Source organism: Catharus ustulatus, chromosome 6, assembly GCF_009819885.2.
Source record: "Catharus ustulatus isolate bCatUst1 chromosome 6, bCatUst1.pri.v2, whole genome shotgun sequence".
Classification (NCBI taxonomy): domain Eukaryota; kingdom Metazoa; phylum Chordata; class Aves; order Passeriformes; family Turdidae; genus Catharus; species Catharus ustulatus.
The window spans coordinates 204,083-214,333 of record NC_046226.1 but is presented as its reverse complement, the minus strand read 5'-3'; positions in this window follow the sequence as shown (position 1 = coordinate 214,333).

Sequence of the window (10,251 nt, the reverse complement as noted above, 5' to 3'; positions counted from 1 at the left end):
CCTGGTGTCACCTGGTGTCCCCTGGTGTCCCCTGGTGTCCCCTGGTGTCACCCAGCCCGGGCACTGCTCCCTGCCCTTGCTCTGCAGGGTAAAGGCAGAGGAGCACTGCTCTGTCTGTGCAGAGGGATGCTCTGCCTGGCCTGGAGACAGCTCCTGGTGGACACCATGTGCTCAGGACCCTGACAGGGGACAGCACCGGGCACTGCTGCCTCCAGCCCATTCGCAGGACAGCAGCAGCTCTGCCCTGCACAGCTCAGCCTGTTCATCCATTTCCTCTCTCACACAGAGTTTGCAGCTGGCAGCTCAGCACAGGGTTTGTCTCAGCAATGCCCTGAGGTTTCCCACCCAACCTGAGCACTCCCCTGTGCCAAGGCCCCAGTAAATCTGTGAATTCTCCAGAAATGCTCCAGTTGGTGTGTCTGTGCAGGACAGCTGCTCCCTGTGCCATTATGGCAACAGATTCATCTGGAGGCTTCTCCAAGAGACAGAGGAAAATGCTTTTTCCTCACACCAACAGCACTGAGACACTGGCACAGGAGGTACCAAAGCAGTGCCAGACATCCAAATCAGGTGGAGCCCAGTTAGTTTTAAAAAAACTGCAAAATTTCTTATTAATTGAGATAGAACTTCACTTTCCATTTCTGCAGAGCAGGTGTCCTGCAGAGCAGAGCAAAGGCCACTCCAGAGATGAGCAGGGCTGCTCTGGGAGGGGGGAGGCCAGGGCTCACCTCTGCACCTGAACACAGAGCAAATCTGGTGACAAGGGTCAGATCTGCAGCCTGTGATGTTTCAAAACAAACAAAAAAGAATTGCCCACCCTGAGACGTCAATTTGCCCAGGCTGGGCCAGTGCTCTATCTGTCAGTGAGCCAAGGTGGATGAAGGCACCTGAGGCTCAAGCAAAGTCCTTTTTGGCTCACAGGTGGGACCTGCAAGGCACCAGCAGCACCAGAAAAATCCCACTGTGAGGCTTGGCAGGGTCTTGGCACAGCCAGGGTGCTGCATTTTCTGTCCCTTTTATTTTTTTTCCATTCCCCCGATTCCCATTCCTGGTCATTCAACAGTCACTCCATGTAAACAGCCCCAGGGCCATTCCCAGAGCAGGGGGCACACGGGTCCCCACAGGCATCCCATACATTTATTTATTTATTTATTTATTTATTTATCCTCCCTTTTCTTGGGACCAGAACTCTGCTGTTTCCCTGTGCTCCTGGTCCACATCAGCTTGGTGCAATCTGATCACCGCTTTACATCAGTAGGAGTGGAAAGTTTCAAAGGATTTGCAAAACATTCGTGGCTGTGTCTGCTTCTTACAGGTTCTCTGGTCTGCAGAGATTGTCTTCCAATCAAAAAAACCTTCCACAAAAACAGGGTAAAGCACCCTCAAATGACAGATGACTTTTCTAAGCTCTTAGTCTTTACTTAAGTCAATGTAAATCAGACAGTGAATATGATTATTCATACCCTTAAAATGTGCTGTATTTTAAATCCTTTCTTCACTAACCGCCAACAAGGAAAAGAAGTGTCATCCCAAAGAGCTGTGCCCCCGGTACAGCTGTCTCACCACCCTCTGAAACCAACTTCAGTTTTTGTTTGTTTATTCCATGACTGTAAACTTACTTTCACATGTTTGCAAAATACTTGCAGTGAACGGTGTGTGGATTACAAACCAAAGCTGCTGTGGCCTGGAGAGAATGGAAATTCTCCTTCCAAAAATGCTGGTGCCACACATCTGGGCAGTCCCCACGGAGCTCTCCTGTCCCTGTGGAGGCTCTTACCCACCGAGGGTCAGAGGACAGGCCCCACTCCAGCAGTGACAGCGGTGACAGCTGTCCCCTCCAGCAGCAGGAGCACTGCAGCAGTGCCATGCAGCCACCCCGGCTCTGCAGTGAGCATCTGGCAGGTATCACCACTGAACAGTCAGTGCCTGTCCAAAAATCCTCATCATTTCAAATAACAGCAGAGTTTCCTCAGTAATGGACTCGAGGGCAATTAGCTGGAGTCACCCAGTGAAGCCCAGATAGCTCAGAGGAAGTCACGGCTGCCATAAAAACACCTCCATTTAATCTGTGTCCCTGGGTGGTGTCAGAGGCTGCCAGGGCCGCGTTTGCTGCTGCTCCCGTTAACGCTCCACCAGCTCACAGGGTAACAGCAGCACTTATTATCAGTCCAGTTACACAGCACTAACATTTACACTCCAAAACAGCTAACCATTATTTAAAAAGCCATTAAAAATACGCGGCAATCTCCCCAGGTGAATTTGGCAGTGTTGGTGGAGGGAGGAGCTCCTGGAGCTGGGGCACTGGGGGTGCTGGCACCCTCCTGCACTGCTTCTCCTCATGGCCCTGGTGTGAACTGGGGGTCGCACAGGGGTCCCAGCACTCAGCAGAGCTCCTCATTAACATGAGCAGGTCTTTCACTAAAGGAGGTTAAACTGCAGCCTAACCAAGCCCTGGCAGCAGGAGCTGTGCCAGGTGTGCCCAGAGCAGAGCTGTGCCCAGCTCAGAGCTGACACTGGGTGACTCCTCCTGATCAGCACCGAGCCCACAGCGCTCTCCCAGCAGCAGCATGGTTAAAACTAATGAAATACTGAATAGTTCATTTGGTGAGGAAAAGTGTCCAAAGCAGCCGAGCCGTAAAATGCTGGGGAAGGTGCCCAGGAGCAGGAGGCACACAGGGAGCAGTGGCCAGAGGGACCAGCTGGCCCAGGGCCATGGCCACCATCCCATCCCGGCCCTGCTGCACTCAGAGGTGACCTCCCCTGGCACTGGGACACTGGGACACTGGACACTGGACACAGGGACACTGGACATTGCGACACTGGGACACTGGGACACTGGGACACAGGGACACTGGGCACTGGGACACTGGGACACTGCGACACTGGACACAGGGACACTGGACACTGGGACACTGGGACGCTGGGACACTGGGACACTGGGACTGGGACACTGGACACTGGGACACTGGGACACTGGGGCACGGGGACACGGGGACACTGGGACACTGGACATAGGGACACTGGGACACTGGGACACTGGGACAATGCGACACTGGGACACTGGGACACTGGACACTGGGACACTGGGACACTGCGACACTGGGACACTGTGACACTGTGACACTGGACACTGCAACACTGGACACTGGGACACTGGGACACTGGACACTGCGACACTGGGACACTGTGACACTGTGACACTGGACACTGCAACACTGGGCACTGGGACACTGGGACACGGGGACACTGGGGCACTGCGACACTGGGACACTGGGACACTGGGACACTGGACACTGCAACACTGGACACTGGGACACTGGGACACTGGACACTGGGCACTGGGACACTGGGACACTGGGACACTGGACACTGGACACTGGACACAGGGACACGGGGACACTGGGACACTGGACACTGGGACACTGGGACATTGGACAATGGGACACAGGGACACTGGGACACTGGGACACTGGACACTGGACACTGGGACACTGGACACGGGGACACTGGACACTGGGACACTGGGACACTGGACACTGGACACTGGGACACTGGACACTGGACACTGGGACACTGGGACACTGGGACACTGGGACACTGGGACACTGGACACTGGACACTGGGACACTGGACACTGGACACTGGTACACTGCGACACGGGGACCCTGGGACACTGGGACACTGGGACCCTGGGTCACTGGACACTGGGACACTGGGACACGGGGACACTGGGACACTGGGACACTGGACACTGGACACTGAGACAATGGGACACGGGGACACTGGGACACTGGGAAGCTGGGACACTGGAACACTGGGACACTGGACACTGGACACTGGGACACGGGGACACTGGGACACTGGGACACTGGACACTGGACACTGGGACACTGGGACATTGGACACTGGGACACTGGGACACTGGGACACTGGACACTGGGATATTGGACACTGGGACACAGGGACACTGGGACACTGGGACACTGGGACACTGGACACTGGGACACTGGGACACTGGGACACCGGACACTGGGACACTGGGACACTGGACACTGGACACTGGGACACTGGGACATTGGACACTGGGACACTGGGACACTGGGACACTGGGACACTGGGACATTGGACACTGGGACACTGGGACACTGGGACACTGGACACTGGACACGGGGACACTGGGACACTGGGACACTGGGACACTGGGACACTGGGACACTGGACACTGCAACACTGGGACACTGGGACACTGGGACACTGGGACACTGGGACACTGGGACACTGGACACTGCGACACTGGGACAGTGGGACACTGGACACTGGGTCACTGGACACTGGACACTGCAACACTGGGACAGTGGGACACTGGACACTGGACACTGGGGACACTGGGACACTGGGACACTGGGACACTGGGACACTGGGACACTGGGACACTGGACACTGGGAAGCTGGGACACTGGGACACTGGGACACTGGGACACTGGGACACTGGACACTGGGACACTGGGACACTGGACATTGGGACACTGCGACACTGAGACACGGGGACACTGGGACACTGGGACACTGGACACTGGGACACTGGGCACTGGGACACTGGACACTGCGACACTGCGACACTGGGACACTGGACACTGGGACACTGGGACACTGGGACACTGGACACTGGTTCACTGGGACACTGGACACTGGACACTGGGACACTGGACACTGCGACACTGGACACTGGGACACTGGGACACTGGGACACTGGACACTGGGAACACTGGACACTGGGACACTGGGACACTGGACACTGGGACACTGGGACACTGCGACACTGGACACTGGGACACTGGGACACTGGGACACTGGACACTGGGAACACTGGACACTGGGACACTGGGACACTGGACACTGGGACACTGGGACACTGGGGCACTGGACACTGGGACACTGGACACTGCGACACTGGGACACTGGGACACGGGGACACTGGGACACTGGGACACTGGACACTGGGACACTGGACACTGGGACACTGGGACACTGGGACACGGGGACACTGGACACTGGGAACACTGGACACTGGGACACTGGGACACTGGACACTGGGACACTGGGACACGGGGACACTGGGACACTGGGACACTGGACACTGGGACACTGGGACACTGGGACACTGGGACACTGGGACACGGGGACACTGGACACTGGGACACTGGACACTGCGACACTGGGACACTGGGACACTGGGACACTGGGACACTGGGACACTGCGACACTGGGACACTGGCTCACTGGGACACTGGACACTGGGACACTGGGACACTGGGACACGGGGACACTGGACACTGGGACACTGGACACTGCGACACTGGGACACTGGGACACTGGGACACTGGGACACGGGGACACTGGACACTGGGACACTGGACACTGGGACACTGGGACACTGGGACACTGAGACACTGGACACAGGGACACTGGACACTGGGACACTGGAAACTGGGACACTGCAACACTGGGACACTGGGACACTGGGACATGGGGACACTGGACACTGGGACACTGGATGCTGGGACACTGGGACACTGCAACACTGGATGCTGGGACACTGGATGCTGGGACACTGGATGCTGGGACACTGGGACACTGGGACACTGGGACACTGGGACACACACAGGGTGATGCCGAGGGTCCCGCACACCCTGGGGCACACAGGGTGATGCACCTGAGCTCATTGCTGCAGTAATTAACAGCTCCCTTTGGTTCAGAACCCTCAAAATGCAATGTATTCACTTTTGGCCCAGCCGTGTCGCCAGCAGCTTTCCAAAGGACACACTCTGTGCAGAACAACTTGTCACGTCCCCAGCAGAGCCCCCAGGGCCACCCAGAGGAACCTGTTCCATCCCAGCTCGGCTGCCAGCGGGGCTCTGGGCTGCCACAAATGCAGGCCTAAATTCAAATTCTGTCTTTTAAGAAATTCATACTGTCTTGTACCATTGATATCAAAGCAACTGGATGCAAATTTGATACTCAGTACATATTTTCTTGCAGAAAACAACTCCAAAGGGATGACTAAATTACTTCTCATTCCAGCTTGGATTTAAGATTTTCTCACACATCACATGGATGCATTTGCCTTCCTCTTTTTTCACCCCTCCAAGGTCAGGGAACTTCTTTAGCCGAAGTTTATGGGCAAACAGCCAAGGATGCAGCCTTTTCAGTGTTTTACAGCAAAATATCCATAACAATCTGCAGGACTGCCCAGAGTGTCCGAGCAGAACTAAAAGTACAATACTGGAGCAATTCCTCACAATCTGTTTGTGGCTCAGAAGGTTTGATCCGAGCCCTGAAGAAGTTTGAGTCTCCTCTCACCAGGAAAGGCGCTGGGGAACACCTCACACCACTTAATGGAACTGCCAAAGGAAAATCGCACACAAAAAAGCATTCCGGAGTGACTTGTTTTCTTGACACATTTAGATGGGAAAAATACATTTGAAATTACTTTGGTATTGGCAAGAACAACGGTGGGAAATGTATGAGAATTCGAGAAGTTCCAGCCAGAAAAGGGACAGGAGAAAAAGCAAGTTCTTTAAAAAAAAAAAAGCAAAACCGAAACAAAAATAAACAAAAAGCCCACACAACAACAACAACAAAACCCAAAAGCAAAGTAAAGCAAAAAACCACAAACCAAACCCCCAAAAAAACCAAACCAAAGCCAAACCAACCAAAGCACACCAGCACTCCAAAGTGCGCAGATCAAATTCACATTCTTTCGTATGCAAATCTTCCTTTTTCACCGCTTCATTGACTCTGAATGGGGGTAAAGACAAAGGAACCAAGCTTAAATGTAAAGCAAAGGCAGAGGTAGTAGATAGCGAAAAGTAAACAAACTTTCTCTTCTTTTGGAGGGGGGGAACCAAAACAAACGGATGAGACGAAAAGGAGTCGCTAGAGCCAATTTCTTCGTTCCCGTCGGTGAGTTACACCCGTACGCGATGCAGAAGAGAATTCGGGAGAGCCAAGGAAGAGCCAGCGCCTCCCTGTCACCGCACCGACCCTGGGCTGGTTTTGGGGCTCCGGACACAGCCGGGACAAGGGAAGGGCCCCGTGGGGAGGGTGAGCGGGGCCGGGGAGCGGCTGCTCTGCCCCGGGCACAGCTGGGCACATCTGGGAACCGCTGGGCACCGCTGGGCACTGCTGGGAACAGCTGGGCACAACTGGGCACAGCTGGGCACTTCTGGGCACCCCTGGGCACCGCTGGGAACAGCTGGGCACTGTTGGGCACCGCTGGGAACAGCTGGGCACAGCTGGGCACAACTGGGCATTGCTGGGCACCGCTGGGAACAACTGGGCACAACTGGGTACCGTTGGGCACAACTGGGAACAACTGGGCACAACTGGGCACCGCTGGGCACTGCTGGGCATTGCTGGGCACCGCTGGGCACAGCTGGGAACCGCTGGGCATTGCTGGGCACCGCTGGGCACAGCTGGGAACCGCTGGGCATTGCTGGGCACAACTGGGCACTTCTGGGCACCGCTGGGCACCGCTGGGCACCGCTGGGCATTGCTGGGCACAACTGGGCACTTCTGGGCACCGCTGGGCACTGTTGGGAACAGCTGGGCATTGCTGGGCACTGCTGGGCACCGCTGGGCACCACTGGGCACAACTGGGCATCGCTGGGCAAAGCTGGGCACCGCTGGGAACCGCTGGGCACTGCTGGGCACTGCTGGGCACTGCTGGGCACAGCTGGCCACTGTTGGGAACAGCTGGGCATTGCTGGGCACTGCTGGGCACCGCTGGGCACCACTGGGCACAACTGGGCATCGCTGGGCACCGCTGGGCATTGATGGGCATTGCTGGGCACAACTGGGCACTTCTGGGAACCGCTGGGAACCGCTGGGCACTGCTGGGCACCGCTGGGCACTTCTGGGCACCGCTGGGCAGCCGCAGCTCAGTGCCCAGGGCCGGGTGCTGTCCCCACCGCCACCCTGTCCTGGGAGGCACCGCGATCCCCAGGACACCCCCTGGAACCCCCAGGACACCCCACAAACCCCGCACACCCCGCACATCGCCCCGCACACCCCGCACTGCTCGGGCTGTGTCTCGGCAGGGCACAGGAGGGACCCGGACCCCACCGATCCCACCCTGCCAGCCCATCCCGCGCTCCTCGGGGCTTTGCTGCGCTCCAGAGCATCCAGCTGTGCACAGTTGGCAGATGAAGTGCTATCACACACTCCCAGCGGGACAAAGATAATGAAGATTTAATGGAAAACCGTGTTAAATGTGCTGCGGATTCCCTTCCCCTCCCCTTTTTTTTTTCTCCTTCAGCATCAGCACATGCTTAGGAACTGGAAAGGTTTGCCTGGACCAGAGCAGGGCTGGGTTTCATTATTTCACCATGTAAAGATGAAATCCAACGGAAAACAGCCAACCAACCAACCAAATAAACAAACAAATAACCAAACAATCAAAAAACACAACAACAAAAACAAAAACCCTAAACTATTTCATACTCATCCCTAGTTCCTCTAAATAAAGGAAACTAACAACATAGAAACCTCTGCTCAGCTCTGCTCCACTCCTTTCTTATATTATAGTGTGGATTTTTATTTTGTTTAAGGGGCTGTGGGGGTTTGGGTTTCCCTCCATCGCAGTCAGCTGGGAGAGGAAGGGCAGCAGGAGGCACGGCACGGTCCTGGGGCTGGGCCAGCACCAGGGCCTGGCAGAGCTGGGCCAGCACCAGGGCCTGGCAGAGCTGGGCTGCGCTTCCCACAGGCTGGAGATGCCACAAGATTCTTCTAAAGGCAGCGGCCAAGGGGAGAGGAGGAGCGAGTTTGTTGAAGGAGAAATCCTGGGCACTAAGGTCTGTGGAGTGAAAGCAAAGCGTGGTGCTGGAGCAGCCACTCAGCACTCCCTGCATCCCTGCATCCCTCCTGCATCCCTGCATCCCTCCTGCATCCCTGCATCCCTCCTGCCGGCAATGGCAACAGCGAATTTATCCTCAATCCTGAACCCTTGCTAAAATCCTTGCTCCAATGTACAAACGCACTTCATGTGAAGCAGAAGGAAAGTGCCTGAAGAATTGCAAATGCCTTTTGAGCAGACTCCCACAAGACCGTGTTAAGGAGAGTGGATTGGCTCTGCAGCTGTCATTGGCATCAGAACCGAGTGGAAGGAGAGACCGAGGCTGGGAAAGCTCCCCTTGGGCACACCCAGCCCGGCACGGAGGGACAGCCAGCACAGCAGCAGAGGTGCCTTCCTGGGCAAGGTGTGTGTGGAGCCAGCACAGCCCAGCCTAGTTCAGCCAGCCTGGAAAAAACCAACTCCATTCGGAGGGACAAACCTGAGAGCCTGGAGCCATCAGTCGGGAGGAGCCCAGCAGCTGGGAGCCAGCAGGGTGGTGACAAGAGCCACAGCACAATGTCACAGGCTCACACGATTGGAACTGAGGTTTAATTGTGTTTAAAGAGCTCCAGGGCTCCACATCCAGCCCTGGAAGGGTTTCCTGGGATGATTTCCTTATGCTTGTAGTCACTGTCAGCATCTTCTCAGCCAGCCCAAGGTAACACATTGCAACTGGAGGAATGAAACGTGAAGGAAAGAGAGCAGTGTGTGCCTGGTGCAGAGAATCGTGGAATGGTTTGGGTTGGAGACCTCTAAGAATGCTTGGGCGAGGGGGTCATGTTTTACTGTTCCATCCGTGTCTGTCTGTGCACAGAGAAAACTCCCACGCCTTGGGCAGCTGAACTCCCCTCCTCGACACAACTCCACAGAAGGGCTTGCTGAATCATCAGGACTGCCTTCCCCTGGATCCCCTCACGGGAGCTTTGCAGTAGGACAGGAGGCTTCATCCACCAGCTTCCCCCTCCGTCGGTGTGCTGGGCAGGACGGCAGCTTAAAGGAGCAGAGGAGAGTGCATCGGGCTGCGAACGTGAGAGAGCCCCCAGGGCATTCGGCTTCAGCCCCTGGAACGGACACAGCCCTGGAACGGACACAGGCCAGGCTGGACAGGGCTGGGAGCAGCCTGGGGCACTGGGAGGGGTCCCTGCCATGGCAGGGGTGGGGTGGGGTGGGATGGGATGGGATGGGATAATGGGATGGGATGGGATAATGGGATGGGATAATGGGATGGGATGGGATAATGGGATGGGATAATGGGATGGGATGGGATGGGATGGGATGGGATAATGGGATGGGATGGGATACAGGGATGGGATACAGGGGTGGGATAATGGGATGGGATGGGATGGAATAATGGGATG